The sequence below is a fragment of the Pteropus alecto genome, unplaced genomic scaffold (assembly GCF_000325575.1).
Source record: "Pteropus alecto unplaced genomic scaffold, ASM32557v1 scaffold45, whole genome shotgun sequence".
NCBI classification, from domain to species: Eukaryota; Metazoa; Chordata; class Mammalia; order Chiroptera; family Pteropodidae; genus Pteropus; species Pteropus alecto.
Window position 1 is genome coordinate 13,463,552 of NW_006442491.1, and position 17,794 is coordinate 13,481,345.

The following is a 17,794-nucleotide window of genomic DNA, read 5'->3' on the forward strand; positions in this document are numbered from 1 at the left end:
TCTCCTCATATTTGTGGTTTTTCCCACTTTCTTTTTGCAGTTCAAACCTATATAATTTTATTAACCAATCTCACCCCAACAAATTTAAAATAAAGAATTGGCGGTTTTTTGTTGTTGTTGAATGGATTAGACTATAATCTGATGCACAGGAAAGCCAATATAATTTTTAGGGAGTTATGGCTCCTTGATCTATAAGTGGCACAGATAGCACAAAATGAAAACATACCTCTGGGTCCCCAATTTATGCTAAGTAAGAAACAGGATGAGAAAGCTCCTCTGCTGGAAACACATGACATTCTTTACAGAAAAAGAAAGACATCTCAGAGGCAAAGCAAAAATCCTAGATGGCAGATCCAAATACCCAAAGAGTGATGTTAAGACCTAAAGACAGCAATGCACTAAGGAGTTACTCTCATGAAGTGGATCGGAGCCCTAATCAGGAATATTGCCAACTCCTTGGGTAAGAAAACCAGATAATATGTGCTATACCTAAATTACTATGCACCAGTGTCTGCTATGTAATGTTTGATTCTCTCCTTTTTGAATGACATTGATAAGTTATCTTGTCACTATTTCAAAATTGTGCATTGGGAATATGGAAAGCAGATCATGTATCTTCTTATAGGCCTATAGATTAAGAGAAGCCACATCCAAGAGGCTGTACCTACATCTGGACTAGATGCAGAGTTTGATATGTTATATTTGGATCTGATGCCATAATTGAATGATACTTTCAGGCACTGGTGTGCTGGGGTTGATTCACACTGGTTTTTGAGAGCCAATTGTGTGCATCTTTTCCCAACTCACAGTCAGTGATGCCATATCAGTAAATTGAAATTATTTATGCTGGTGATGTAATACCACAGAAAAAAGCAAATGCTCCAAATTAGGGCTCTCCGTTTTTTTCCCTAGAGAGTTGGTTGTCATACACTACTGCTTTTGGTGGTCTTGGGAGGTAGTAAGTTTGTCTTTCATAAGAGAAATCTACATAATTTTGCCCAGGGAGAGGGCTGTGCTACACTTAAAATAGCCACAAATTACTCGTAGTTCCACGTTTGATAGGTGGAATCAATTTCTTACCCTTTGAATCTGGGCTGGCCTAATGCCTTGTTTGTACAATTAAAAAAGGTAGAAGCATATTATGTGCCTTCTGACTATGGACCTCAAGAGGACTTGTCACTCCCTTTGTCTTTTTGGAACATGCTGGTGCCATGTGAGTAAACCTAGGCTAGCTAACTGGAGGGTGAGAGCATGAGGACCAAGGATCTGCTGTCCATCTCAGGCCCCTTATCCCAACTAGCCCTCCAGCCAACCTTCCAGCTAACCAGAGCTGGATTAGTGGTCCTGAAAGCGGTCAAAAGAAAAAATCAATTTGAGCCCAGCTCAAATTGTTGACCAAAAGTATTATAAACAAAGAGAATTATTGTGGTTTTCGCCTACTAAAATTTTTAATAGTTTATTACGCAGCGATAGATATGTAATAAAGACATGATTTCTTATTGGCAATGCTGTGACTGAAAGTGATTTACATTGCAGCACTGACCCATACATTTGATCTTAACATCTAGAATGTCTGCCTAAATTAATATTTCAACAGAAGAGGATCAAGGTCTAATCCTTGTAGATCCCCCGGAGAAATCCCTTCTAGATTAATATCAGTTCATTAATAGGCAACTTTTGGATATGATCATCCATCTCTTTCTAACCCATCAAGTAGTCTTAACACTTAGTACATGATTTTCTGTAACTGTTAGTGGAGGGTATTTGTATTGGTTTATTTTGTTTGTTTTTATTTAATCATGACTATTACATAGGACCATGTAAAAAAAAATTACTAAATCTTTACAATGTGTTTTGCCATAAATTTTGTTTCTGAAAACTTTAAATGAACAGTTTTGGAACTATGCAACTGGAGAGCTGTTAGAAGTCTGTTGTAACATTGTCATGATTAAATCATTAATTTATGTGCACAATCCCTACAAGTATCTGAGGGGAAACTACATCAGTCCCAGACGTACTTCAGAGCTTAATTTGGCTGACTTTCCTGAACTTGTCAGAGTAACGCTAAGAGACTTATTTAATTCTGTTAAATCTAAGACCTTTAAAGTTCTCCGAAAGCTAAGTCAAACCTTTCACTTTAGTTCATCAGAAGAGAGACCCAAGGGGCCAATGTGAGCTCTGAGCCCTTATTATTAATCTTTTGGATTTAAGTGCATTGATTTATATATCTGGACTCAAATTTTTCAACTCATGCCCAATAAGCAGGAAGCCAGATGTGTACATGTTTTCCAGAATCACATGCAAGGTGCTAAATTCACATTTACCATGGGCGACTATTTATGGGAGCACCTGCTTCAAATTCACTAGTATTTCTGAATTCCCTACTGTTATTAATTTTATTTTTCATGTTTTTGGTGTTTCAATTTAGATTTTGATTACACTCAGAGACTTAAAAGGAAATGAAAATATTCTCACTCTATGTTTTCTTCTTTCATTCTCTCTGCTCTGGGGATCTATTAGAAACAGGTGCCATGTAAAGAATAATTCAGATTAAATTAAGATTCCACTATTTCTTATTGAACAATTTTTGCATCTTTACAGTAATACTCTGTGCAGAGGTAATACAAATTTTTATTACCAGTATTCTGGATAATTTATGTAAATGAAAATGCTCAAATCTCAAGTGTATAGTTCTATGATCTTTGACAAATGCACACAAGCATGAAACCATCTTCCAGATAAAGATATAGAATATTATCATTCAAGAAAAAAAAATTCTCTTGCATACCTTCTAGTTAATGTTCACCCAAATCCAAGATAGCCAATATCTTGACTTACATCACCATAAGGTAATTTTGCTTTTTCTCGAATGTTGTATAAATGGTATCATACAGTATGTACTCCTTTGTTTCTGGCTTATTATACTCAATAGTATAATTTTTTTGAGGTTTAACCATATTTGTGTCTACTGATAGTTGTTTTTATTGCTGTGTAGCAATTATGCTAAATGAAATAAGACAGTTACAGAAGGACAAATACTTCAAGATTCCACTTATATGAGGTACCTCAAACTCATAGAAGCGGAGAATAGAATGGTGGTTACCAGGGGCCAGGGGGACAAGGAAAAGGGAGTTGTTTAATTGGTATACAGTTTCACTTATGCAACATGAATAAGTTCTAGAGAGCTGCTGTACAGCATAGTGCCAATATTCAAAAATATTGTATTGCGCGCTTAAAAATTTGTTAAGAGGGTAGATATCATATTAACAGTTCTTACTACAAAACTAAATAGAACCTCCTCCCCGCCAAAAAAAAAAAAAAAAGAACAGCAAAGGAACACAGGAAACTTTTGGAAGTAACAGATATGTCTATTACTTTGACTATGGTGATAGTTTCATGGGTATACACATATGCTCAAACTCATCAAATTGTGTACACTAAATGTGTGCATTTTATATGTTAATAATATCTTAATAAAGTTGTTTTAAAAATCTATCTTGATTTCTCATTGAAATGTGATTAGTCTAATGTTCGATGTTACCGTAAGACTAGGAGAGGATATCATTTTATATTGTATGGAAGTGACTATTGAATAGCATAAAAGACTTTTATAACTATTCTTTAGAGCAGAAATAATAGATTAACATTTACAGCAAGCAGACCCTGAGCCAGATGAATATATCTATGTCCAGGGACAAAGATTTTTTTTATAAATTAGTGCTACCTTTCTACTCCCCCTAATGCCCTCAGATCTGCCCCTTACCTGCTAGAAGTGTTCAATTCAGTATCTATAGCCACAGTTTTCAATTCTCTCCAACCTTTGCCATTAAAATTTCATCTGTCCTCCTTTGCACATCTTTAGCCATTTACATAGACTTAGGTAATTTAATATATTCATTCATGTTAAAATAATAATACAATTTGGATGAATTTGTTACTCTTTCCAGTTAATATAATAATATTTTGTTGGAAGTCCTGTGATGATAATAATTAATTTGGCAAAGTATCTTTAATGGTGGATCTTAGGAATCATAGCTAGTTGATAATGGGATATATTTGGTGAGGTGGTATTTTCAGCACCTCCAAGTGGTTCTACACAGGCTTAATCTGTCTGTGTGGAAGCTATTCCTGGCCAACAAAACAATCCTGATACAGCCACCAATGCCATCTATTTCTTTCACTCCCATGAATGTTTTGCTGACACCTAGTAGGTAAGTGAGAGCCAAGGAAACTGAGTGTAGGCCAGGAAATAGTAGAGACTATTTTAATATTTTAATGTCTATAACATTATCTTACTTATAATGCCAACTTATATTATGATTCTCTATATATTTTTTTTCAAGAGGGTTCTTTCTGATCCTGTCTGCATAAGTGATAACGAGGATACCATTATAAGATAAAATATCTCCTACTGATCTATCTTTGCAGGCAATGCCAACTTAAGAAATTCAGAAAAGTAGAATAAACAGACTGTTACATAGGCCATTCCAGAATAAATAATACTTACAAAACTTAGTCATCTTATTTTTCAAATTTACTATATTAAATAGGGCCAACATTGTATCACAATATTAAAGTAGATTTAAAGGAGAGTTTTGCCAAGACTGGCTAGCTGCTAACCAAACCCATTTCCTCTTCTTCCTGAGTACACAATTAGGCTATATTTCCTGCCTCTTTAGCAGTTAACTGTGATCATGTGACTAAGGACTAGCCATTAGAATGTGAGTAAAGGTAATATGTGCCATTTCCAGGTCTGGGCAATACAAGTATGTCACTTGAGGAGGACAAAGGACAGGATGGAAGGAGTCTGAGTCTCTGTGTGATTACTATGAGAAAAAAAATGAGTAAAACCTTTGGAAAAACTCCATAAGAACATGTTTATCCAAAACAAAAGAATAATAATAATAAAAAAAAAACCTTCTGTCAAATTAAGTGCAGAAGATAGGTCTACAAACAATAAAAAAATACAAATTATACACAATCGATATTCTGATTGTTTTGTACATGTCCTTAGTTTCTCATTTGATTTAAATTAAACAATGAAACTAGAAATCATAGTTAAAGCAGTATGAGTTATGCTATTGTAAGAAAGATCTGGAATAACCCCAATCATTCAATAACATAAAGAAAAGTCTCTGACTATATAAAAAGATCAGTAGAAGAAAGTCTATATCTGTGCTAAATATGTTAATTAATGGATGCACCCTTTTATTAATTTTAGTCTCGAATTGGTTTTTTTTGCTGTGATTTCAATTGTCCAATCAACTACTGGTTCCAAGCATATAAAATGATAAAGCTTCTACAGAAGTTACAGTATGTAGAAAGTATTCTGTAGTATTAAAATAAAAACACAAAATGGTGGGAAAAGACTAACATAGTTAGATTAATCAAAGAAGCTCTTTCTAAAAAGTTAATCTTAAAGCAGAGAACTGGAGTTAGGTAAGGCGACAGCACTGACAAAAGTTGGGCTAGACATACAGAACGGCCTGAACAGAGTGAGGAAGAGCTTAGCTTTGTGAGGATGTGAAAGAGATCAAGTTGCAGAGACTTTTTAAAGAGAGGTGAGCAGAAGCCAGACCAGCTAGGGAGTTGTCATGGTGGGAAATTTTGATTTTACTGTAAATGCAGTGAAAAGCCATTGCAGACTTTTAAGCAATGGGACAATGTATGTTATTTTTAAGTTTTAAAAAAACGACTTTGAATATTCTCTAAAGAATATATTGGAGAAATCGACAGTGAAATAAGAATTTTGTTACAGGATTTTATAGTAGTCTACAAAATTGGAAATGGTGCCATGGGGTCGTAAACCTAAATCCACCGTAAATCTACATCAGTGAATGCATCTAAGACAAATCTGGAGGTAACGTTAATAGGGCATGGATTGAATGTGACAGTGAGAAAGAGGGCATGGTCAAGGAAACTGGACATTTTTGTTTGTTTGTTTGTTTGTTTTGCTTTCTTTTGTTTGTTTCATTTTGTTTTAGCAACTCTTTAACTAATAAAGCCATTTCCTCAAGGGTGAATGACTAGAGAAAGGACTAAGGAATTTAGTTTTTTAGAATTATTACTATTGTCGTAAGAACACTTATCATGCAACCTACCCATTTACCAAATATTTAAGTGTACAGTAGAGTGTTAACTGTAGGCACGGTGTTCCTCAGCAGACCCCTAGAACTTACTCTTCTCTCGTATAACTGAAACTTTATATCTCTTGAACAGTGATTCCCTATTATTTCCTCCGCCCCTCTCCCTGTCAACAACGATTCTACTTTCTGCTTCTGTGGATTTGGCCATTTAGATTTCCAATATAAGCGGAATTATGCAGTAGTTGTCATTCTGTGACTGGTTTATTTCATTTAGCGTAGTGTCTTCGAGGCTCATACATGTTGTTGCATGTAGCAGGATTTCCTTCTTTTTCAAGGCTTAATAATATTTCATTGTATATAGATACTATATTTTGAATAGACACTTCTCCAAAGATGACAGGCAAATGACCAACCTGTATATATGTAAAATACTCAACATCACAAATCATCAGAGAAATTAAATCAAAACCACAATGTAATATCACCTCATAGCTTTTAGAACAGCAATTATAAGGGAAGAAAATGATAAATGTTGATGAGGATATGGAGAAAATGGCACCTTTGTTCACTTGATGGGAGCGTAAAATCATGTAGCTGCTATGGAAAGCAATATGGAGGTTTCTCAAAATTTAAAGATAGAACTACCATATGTTCTAGTGACTCTACTTCTGGGTATTTAATCATTATATTTTTTTCACCTATGTTCATTACAATGTTATTCACAATAGCCAAGATATGAAAAAACAAGGAATTTAGTTCTAACTTTTAATGTACCTGCAAAGCATTCAAGTAGAGATTATAAACAACAATTCAATATATGAATATGGATCCACAAACATATTGATGACAATTAAAGCCTCAAAAGGATTTTATAATGAAGAAAAGAATTATTTTCCCAAAATAAATTTGAAGAAATTGATGTAGAGAGTATAAATAAATGTTCACATAAAATCATTATGAAACTAAACCATGAATATGTGGCAAGTTATCCCATACTTGTGAAGGCCATATCCCCCACTCACAAAGACTGGTTACTAGTCAGGTGTCATTTTATAACAAAGCTAATATTTTTTTCTTGAGACTGTCTTTGATAGAGGAAAAAATATGAATTAAATTTTCCAAAATCCCTGATTAAAACAAATATGAAACAAATTGTTCAAATATTTTCTGGAGAATTTTTAATTATAACTCATTTTATTGTTTTTGTTAGTTTTCATTATTGTTTTAGTGGGCTTTGTTTTGTCTGATCCCATATAGAAAAATAAAAGAGAAGAACATTGTTAACTCAACGGATATTTATTAGGTAACAAATATGTGTTGTCATTGTGTTCATGATATAGTTAGAGGTCTCTGCTCTCACAACAAAAGCCATTCTGATATGTTATTTTTCTTTTACACAATTTAAAAATAATTGATTTTTAAAAGACAATTTAATAGCTATAACTTCAATGAGGAATAACTAAGTTCAAGACATGAATAAATATACTTGGAACCTCTTCTGGAGAAGGGGAAGCATCAAGGTCAGAGAACAGAGGTGCAGGTGTACATGCTTCTGCCCTTTCTTCAGTGTAAGAAAAATATTGATGCAAGGCATGAAAAATATTACCTATTTAGAAAAAAGGACTAATCTGTCCCCAATTATCTTGTACAGTCTCCTGCAGAGATGAGAAATATGTTTCTTCATGTCCATCTAATGTTAAATTAATTGCAAAAATGCTGTTGGCAGCCTGAACCAAAAGGAGTAGGAAATTCCATCTTAAAACTCACATGTTGCCCACCTGCTTAATTTCCAAATATTTTTCAGATGGATTGAGGAATGAGATAGGAACAGATATCTTTTTTTTTTTATTTTACTTGAAAAGGTCTTGCTGTTTAAATAGCATCTGAATTCCTTACCCCCCAGAAATCTAATATTGATCAGATGGTTTGTGTCCAACAAATATGAATTGCATAGATAGCGGTTTCTGGAGAGTATTCTGAGGTCTGTAGGAAACACTGCACTCACAAACTCAATCCAGGCATCACAAGGCAGGTGCTATAAACGATGAGGCCTCATGCTTATGACCTTTAGAATCCATCATTTCTGGTGCTAGAAGAAATCTTGGATGTTATTTTATTCAACTCACACTTTGAAAATATGAGGTACCCTGGCCCAAACATTATAAAACACTGTCTAAATGTAGGAAGGAAGGAAGGAAGGAAAGAAAGAGAAAGAAAGAAAGAAAGAAAGAAAGAAAGAAAGAAAGAAAGAAAGAAAGAAAGAAAGAAAGAAAAAAAAAAAAAGAGAAACAAAGAGAGAAAGAGAGAAAGAGAGAGAAAGAAAAGGAAATATTGCTGTATTAAATCAACCTTGTTGTACTAAATAAAATGTGCCTGTTTACTGTTATACCCAGAACGATGGATGGTGTCCCAGGCCCTAACTAAGGAGTTCAGGGACATCAAGCACACCACTCATTTCCTGGAGTCTTCTGACAAGGTTAGAAGTAGTCTTGCAGAGGACAAATCAGTTGCTTTAAGAGTTGGCATTTGCCATGTCTACAGGGAATGGTGTGGGTTAGGCACCTGGAGCATGTAACAGGACACCAATGATTTGGGAAACAGCAGGTAATATGGCACCATGGAAGCACACACAGTTTTGGTGGGTGTAGCAGAATCTGAGGTCCAACAAGTCTATAAATCTGATCAGAAAAGGCTTTGAGTATCAGCGTGAGGAGTTATGAGGAGTTCTAGAAAAGTGTGAAAATGTTCAGATTTGCATGTGAAAAACAGGACATCCAGAAGAGTCTGAAACCTTAAAGAATAGGTAGATTTTCCCATAAATTTTTGTAGAGAAGATAAGACCTGAATAAAGCAGGAAATTTTTGACAAAGATAAAAAGATATATATTTTGGGGAGGTAGTTGGTTGATAGAATCAATTAATTTAATGATTATTTGATAAGGAAAAGAAAGTTTAGCTGTAATTCAAGTCTTCTTTCTGGGCGCACAGCTAGACTGTTTCTCACCTCTGTTACACTCACTGGGGCCATATCCTCGAGTTCTCATTAATGGAATATGACAGAAGCCATGTGTGCTACCTCTAGAGGAGAGGGCACCTCCATGCCTTCTTCCTCCTTTTGCTGATTAAAGACCAATGATAATGAGGCCCTAAGGGATGGAAAAACCATGACATACAAAAATCTTGGTCCTTGAATCAATAAATAGGAGAGAGTCACCTGCTGATGAGAAAAACTTGGGAAACTCCATTTCTCTTTGCTTCTGAGAAGTCAGATAGCCTTATGGTGTTTCTCTTTTTTCATTCTTTATGGTTGCCTCTTTAACTTTTGCTATTTTAATTACAATATGTCTTGGTGTGGCTCTCTTTAGTTCATCTTGTTTAGAGCTCTCTGTGTTTCCTGGATCTGGATGTCTATTTCCAAGCCCAGATTTAAACAGTTTCAGCCATTATTTCTTCAAATATTTGTTCTGCCCTTTTCTCTTTCTCCTTCTTCTGGAATCTTTATAATGTGAATGTTAGGGTGTTTGATGTTGGCCCAGAGAACTTTTGTACTATCCTCTCTAAAAATTTTTTTAAATTTTGTTGTTCTGATTGGGTGATTTCCACTATTGTGTTCCAGGTCACTAATCCATTCTTCTGCACTAACTAATCCTATGTTGATTCTGATTCCATCTAATGCAGGGATTCCCAACCCTCAGGCTGCAGACTGCTACTGGTCCATGGCCTGTAAGGAACAAGGCTGCACAGCAGGAGGTGAGCACAGGCCAGTGAGTGAAGCTTCATCTGTATGTGCAGCCACTTCCCAGCGCTAGCATCACCACCTCAGCTCCACCTCAGGTCATCAGGCCTTAGATTCTCATAGGAGCACTGGTCCCTGGTGCCAAAAAGGTTGAGGACCACTGTTCTAATGTATTCTTCATTTGGTTATTGTATTCTTCATTCTTCATTCCTGATTGGTTCTTTATTACATTTTCTAACTTCGTTGAAGTGCTCTCTGAGTTCCTCTATTCTACTCTAAAGTTTGTTGAGCACCTTTATGACCGTTTCTTTGAATTTTTATCAGGCAAAATACTTATCTTCACTTCATTAAAATTTTTCTCTGGAGTTTTTTCTTGTTTCTTCCTTTGAGGTATTGTCTTCTGTCTCCCCACTTTGTTTGACTTTCTAATAATCTGGGTGGAATAGCTGTCTCTCCCAGTCTTGAAAAAGTGGTATCTGTGTAGACTGGGTCAAATAGTTTTGGCAGGCTGGTTGTAGTCGGGTCGGGCATGTGAGGTGCCTGATGTGTTGTCTGACCTGAAGGAGGAGGTCCAGCGGAGCAGCCTGGTGTGTGTGTGCTCCCTTGCTCTTCTAATCCGGGTAGGGCTGCCTGGTCTAGATGGGGCTGCTCAGTGCACACTTGGTGTGCTCTGTTGCTTTAATCATCTGTTGTCAGAGCAGGGGCTGGGTGGGGCTGCTCTGCATGTCTGCGTCTCAAGCCCTCCCTTCCTCTGGGTGGAACAGCCTTGTGTGAGTGCATAGTCATACTTTGTTAGTTCTGTACCCTCTCCAGCCAGACAGCCCTGGACATGTGCGCAGAAGCACATAACCCCCTCTGCATGGAGCAACCCTGTGTGTGGGTACCGCAGTTCTGTTGGCTCTGTACTTTCTTTGGGTGGGGCCTCCTCACCTGGGCATGCAGCAGTGCCCCACCATCTCCACACTTTCCATGGACAGGACAGTCCTGTGTGCAGGTAGTACAGCATTTTGATAGATCCACACTTTCTCCAGGAAGGGCAGCCCCATGTGAACACACAGTAGTGCCCCATTATCTCAGCACTTTTTCTGGACAGGGTAGCCCTGCAGGTGGGTACAGCAGCATTTTGGAGCTTCACACTCCCTCCCAGTGGGTGCATGAAACAGCACCCTGAAATACTCACTGGATCATTCTCCTGGTGGAGGGACTCCCTGTATACAGTAACAGGGAGTCTCCTGTTACTGCTGGAGGATGGCTCCAGGAGGATGGTTGGGGACACACGACAGTGCCCTGCAGGTTGACCAGGGAAACTGGATGGAGCTCCTGCATTCTAGTCATGTGCAGGGGAAATGTAAACAAGGGTTCAGAACAAGAAAGATTATCAGGAATAAAGAGAGACAATACATAATATTAGAGGGGTCAATTCTCCAAGAAAACAATTTTATGCATTCATGCACCTAAGGACAGAGCTTGAAGAAAAACTGATGGATCTGAAAAGAGAAATAGATAAATATACATTGATAGTTGGATAACTGAATAGTCCTGCATTTATTAAAGGAATTAAATTTTTAGTTTTAAATCTGCTAAAACAAAACAAAACAAAACAAAACTCGAGGTCTGGATAGTTACACTGATAAATTCTTCCAGCATTGAAGGAAGAATAATACCAAACTACATTTTATTTTCCAGAAAATGGAAGAAGAGGGAATGTTTTTGAAATTATTCTATGAGGTCAGTGTTACTCTGATATGACAGGCGAACAGCATTGCAAGGAAAGAATGCTGTACGCCATTATCTCTCATGGGCATTCATAAATGTTCATAACAAACATTGACAAATCAAAGCCAGCAACATATACAAAGCATAATACATCAAGATCAAGTGGAGTCCATTCTAGGAATGTATTCAAATTTAATCATTGCAATTCACCATATTACTAGACTAAATAAGAAAAAAATATGATCATATTAATTCTTGCAGAAAAAGCTTTCAACAAAATCCAACAAACATTCATTCATGACACAGTCTCTGATATTAACAATAATAACTCTTTGTGAGCAAACTCCTTTAACCTAATAAGAGATATCTACAAAAAAACCTACAGATACTATAATAAGTATAGGTGGAAGACCAAATGTTTTCTCTTAACCTCTACGACAAGGCAAGGATGTCCTCTCCCACCATACATATTTGACATCATACTGAAAGTTCTAGCTAGTGAAGTAAGGCAAGACAAAGAAATAAAAGGAAGAAATAAATCTATCTTTATTTAGAAATAATATGATTATCTGTGTAGAAAATGCCAAAGGATCCATGAAATACTCCTAGAACAAATGAGTTTTACATGGTCTCAGAATACTAGATCAACCTACAAAAGCCAGTTATATTAAATCTGAAAAAAAAAACCCATATACAATAGCACCCCAAACTGAACCACTTAATATAAATCTAAACAGGTACAAGATCTGTATATGAAAACCTATGAAATGCTGATGAGAGAAATAAAAGAAAAGCTAAGTAAATAAAGACCTATACTATGTTCAGGTCAAAGGAAACTGAATAGCCAAATCCATTCTGAAAAAGATAATGAAATATAGTGGATAATATACAGTATGAAACTAAATATCTAAGACCGGCTCAGTTGATTTTGACTACGTACCAGAGGAAAGTTTCAAATGGGTATTGACCAAAAAAAAAAGGTGGAAAATAGTAATACCAATTCATCAACAGCAGATCTGCACTATAAGAAATGTTAAAAGAAGTCCTTTAAGCAAAAGGAAAATAAGACCACATGGAAATATGGATCTACGTGAGTGAATGAAGAGTACCATAAATAGTAACTGCATGGGGAACATATATATTTTTCTTATTATTTAAATCTCTTTAAACATATTAACATTTAAAACAAAAAATAAGGTGTATTGTGGGGTTTATAAAATAGGTATAGGTAAAATGTGTGATAATAGCATAAAGCATGGGAGGGGAAAATAAAATTAAACTATTATAAGATTCTTATACTATATTTAAAGTAGTATAAAATCATATGAAGGTAAAGATGTATTACTATAAACTGTAAAGCAAACTAAATTAAAAAACTAAAAAAACAAAGAGTTATAGCTCACGAGGCAACAAATGAGATTAAAAGAAGAACGCATACTGTGTGATTCCATTTATATAAAATTCTAGGAAATGCCAACCTTGTACAGAGACAGATACAGAAACAGATCAGTGGTTGCTTTGCAGGGTGTTTGGGAGAAGAGCCAGAAAGGGAGGACTGACATAGGGGCATGAGGAAACTTTTAGGCATGATGGATATGTTCACTGATTTAGGGATGATGGGTAGTTTCACGGGTATATGAGGAAAAAAAAAAAAGGAAACAAAACATTGGAGGGGTTTCGAAAATCAGAGTATGTGTTTTTAACCATAAAATACAAGGCTTTGTAATAAACCTCTAGCGCTGATACCAAATGGCTCCCTTTGCCACTCTTCAGTCCAGTACCTGCATTTCCTCTCGCTGAATAACTATCCATTTTTGATGAATAGCAGTTCAGGTGTTCCTTGCATGCTCAGTAGGACAAAGCTGGATTCCCAGATAATATTCTAACAAAGCTTTTAAGATTCCAAATATAAGTCTGTTTAGTTTTAACTCACTCAGATGAGAGTTAATGTTTTGACCATGGCTACCTGAAATTTGCTTGAGGCCAAAGCTCCTCCAGGCTATGTTTGGAGGAATCATTTGAGGCTTGCTAAATATAGGTAATAAGGGATTATCAACTGGATTTTTCATAGAAATATAAAAAAGACCAATACTGAAAATATGAAAACAATTCAGCTCATTTAAAATAATATGGTTGGCTTTTCCAAAGGCTAGAAGAGATGCTATTGAGATGAACTATTTCACTAAGTAGAAGCAAAGTTCAAAATCTTTAGTTTTTGAGTGATATGTGGATGTGCAAATGTGAGTGGCAAGTGGGTACATTATGAGAGGGAAGAAGGTGGTAGTGCTGAACTCCTGAGATTTAAGAATAATACAGGAAGAATCACATGGCTCTCCAAGTCTATGATTGTAAAAGAAAAACATCTCCCTTCCCAAAGAAAGACATCCTGATATATCCCAGGATGGATCAGTGTAAAAGTCTTTATGCTGCTCCCAGTATGCTTATAAAGAATAACTTTAATTGCAGCAATTCACGTAAACTTTCTGAGTCACTGTCCCTTTATCTATAAAATGTGCTTATTGACTTAGATCAAGAATTTTCATTGATAACTATGGGCAGACACGGATAGCCATAGTATGAGTTAAGCTGTTTAGACGACTATGGAAACCACTGGAGCAGCTGATTTCTGATGTACATTTCATCAATAATCTATTACAGATCTATTTTATCCTCAACAATGTGATCATTCACTCTTTACTTCTATTATTATAATAGCTTTCTGGGCATTATAACAATACCATATGTTAGTATCTCCTTACTCCAATTCACACTCCAGTAAATTTCTTAATCATAGTTTCCTTTATTCCATCTACTTCTTTAAAACCTTAATTAAATCCTATTTTAATTTCTATTACATTAAGACTAAACCTCTCTCCTGGATTACCCTTTCCTGGTACCCAAATCTACAGCCTGTATTGGACTTTCTAACAATTCTCTGTTTAGAAGATCACCTACTTATTGAGCGTCCAGCAGGATCCTTCTGTCTTTATGATGACAAAGATCCTCCAAAAGGAGGCAAGTAGTTTCAGAAAATTCATAAAATTCTAATGAGGCAAATTTCTTGTGAAGTAGAAAAAGAGTTGCCTACAACTTAAAAACTGGCCTGTACTATTCACAGATAACTATCTCTTTACCTTACACATAGACAAAAGCAGACATTCCACAGACCCCGTGATTGGTCAGAAAAACTGAATAAGATGTTGAGAAATAAAAGTATAGAGGCCAAAAGCCATCAAACAAGCCCCAAACCTCCATCCATGTGTTTACTTCAATGTTTTCTCTTAATAGTTTTAGGGGCTGTTAATCAGGAATTATAGTTGTCTATAGGTAGATACAGTGTCTGAATATTTCTCTTTAACATATAGATATAGTGTATATAGTGTACCTCTCGCTTCTCCTTTATGGCTCTTTAGATTAGAAATGATGATATTTCAAATGAATAAATAGTCATAAATTGATAAAGAAGGATGATAAACAAAAGCCAAGACAATGTTTACCTAGAATACACAAAACCTGAGCAGTGGATTTCTGTGCAATTGTCATCAATTTGAATAAGCTTCTACTTATATTAGCCTGTAAACACTTGAAAAGTTTCAAAATATCTGTTGGTTTGTAAACTCTGTATAGCCTCACATTTATTTTCTGTCTGTTTCTCTGTGCCACATGTCCTAAAGAGGCAAATCCAGATCCTCATGACAGTGGAACCAAGAAAGGATATACAGTTAACTGTGTTTTCTCTTTTATATTGTATGGATTTTCTCCCTATGTTGGGGCTAGTATAGAGTGAGTTTGATACAGATCAGTTTAATAAAATGAGTATGAAGAAACATAAGAACATAAGTACCACAGAGCCTAATATATCCATTGGATGGAAGAGTAAACTAAGGCACAGAAGGTGTAGATTATATTAAAAGAGTCAGGATTTGAAGTGAGTCTTTGAAAGAGAGCTATTTTCCATTCAGTCCTCTAAATATGACTTAGTGCTATAGACATTACAGATTAAAAGCTCAACGGCGTGGCAATGTGAGTTAAAAAAATGTGTACAGCTGAAAGAGTTGTGAGACTTGATTCTTCTTCATCTCTCCAGATTGTTCAATGATCCTTTTTCATCACAATCTTTAGGACTGAAGCAATACAGTGAAAAATAGCAAATATACTTAGAGAAACAATGGGCAGATACATGAATCAGGTAATCTCAAGATAATCCAGTGCTTATTTTTGCTATGTTTACGGCTCTTATGAAATCTCCTTTACTCATATTTCCAAACCACCCACTTCTGAAATTCATATTTTATATAACTAAACAGAGATATATAGATAAATAACCAGATATAAATTTCAATTTTTGAATTATTATGTAAGAGGTTGCTTGGCTATGACACTCTGAAAAGACACAGTTATGTTTTGTTTATTTCCTCTTTTTTTTTTTATTGACAAGCAATTAGACTTTGGCTATCTATAGCTAGAATAAAAAAAGAGGCTTCTGCAGGGTCCTTTACAGAAAGAACTCACTTCTCTAGACTTGGGGCAATAGCTGTGGATATGGACACCCTAAGAAAGGTGTAGGCATTACAGTTATATAGATAGTTATATGTGGTCTTTTCAGGGATGTTTGACAAACAGAAACTCCAGAGTTGCTATCAGTGAAGATATCAATTGTATCCTTCCTGGGATTGACTTATACCTGAAATTTCATCTTTAAATGGGATATGCCAATACTCATGAGAACAAATTCACATAAGATGAGTAGGGTAAGAGAGAAGAAGAAAAGACTATGAAATTCTAAAGGGGAAACAGACAGAAACCATGTAGAAAGAACCAGCTAGAGAATAAATGATGGTCCATTTCCATGACTTTGAAACTTAACCAAGGGCATGCCTTGCTGCTTCCTGCAGCTTACACACAAAAAGAGTGCCCATGTCTCTCAGACAGCACGAGTGTTGTTTGCCTTCAGCGACAGTACCTTCTAATGGTCTGAGAATCTCATTCTGTCTAGTCTTTTTTCATTGACTTGTCATTCAAGATAAACCTGGTAATTAATACCTGTAGCATTTACAACTGCAGAAAGCTTTCCCGGTTTTCTTTTTTTCATTTCTTTCCTGAAACCACACCTGGAAGTCATGGATTCAACTACGATTATAAGAAGAGGCACCACGAGACGATGTTTAATTCATGACTGAGGAGATGCAGGTCCCCTGAGCAGACAGTGTATGTTTGTTAAATAACACTGTGAAACCCAGACATTTTCCTGTTTCGTCCTGTTTGGAAATTTTCAAAAATGATTTTTCCAGGCTTTGCCCATCCATTATTTTTAATAATGACTTTATTGGGATACCAATTATTTTCTTTGGGCCAGAGGAGAAGTGTTAAGCCATATTTCTCCTGTAATTTAAGGATTCCTTTTTCGGTTTACAAATATGTTATTCTATATATAAGACGAAATCTAAAAAGCTGAAGAGTAGAGAATGCTGATTTATGATAAGCTGAGAAGTTCTTCGCCATTTGTTTCCTACAAAGAAAGAGTCAAACAGAATGGGGGAATCCACAATGTTGATTTCAAAGTTGAGAGATTTCCATTTTAAAATGATTACAGGGATGTGGCAAGAAATGCTCTAAAGACAAATATGTACCTAAGACATGACATGTGCTGACAATCTGTCCTTTTACCTTCAAATTCTGGTTTGATCTTATACCATGAAGTTCAAGAATCGCTGTTCATTTCAATTATTTCTGCCAGCCAATGCTTGCAGCCACCTCCTCCCCACACCCACTGACTCAGACTATTTTAAATATACCTGAAACAATTCAGGCATCTCAAGGAATTTTTACTTCAAAAGTGGCTGCAGAAGTACTTTTGAACAGTTAGAGTGGATGTCTGCCTGGCAGTATGACTTTGGGGACATGGGAAGGCTTGCGCCAATCCAGCAATGCCTCCAAATCTATGCTTGACATTCCAGTAGAGGTTGGATAAACCATTTATTTCATTTAAGCCTCTATTGAATTCAGAGAAAAAATCCCATGGGCCTTTTATATTGAAGAATGTTTGCACTAGGGTAAAAAAAATCGAAAATCTGTCCTTTTAAAAAACTGTTTTTGCAAGGAAAGGTGGGATAAGGAGGGGAGAAAATACAACAATGGAGAAAGAGAGAGGAGAAAATACAGGACAAGGGAGAGAGGACTGGAAAGATCAGAGAGAGGGAGACAGGAGAGAGGGGAAGGGTAAGCATGGAAAGTAGGGAGAGGAGAAAAAAGGAAAG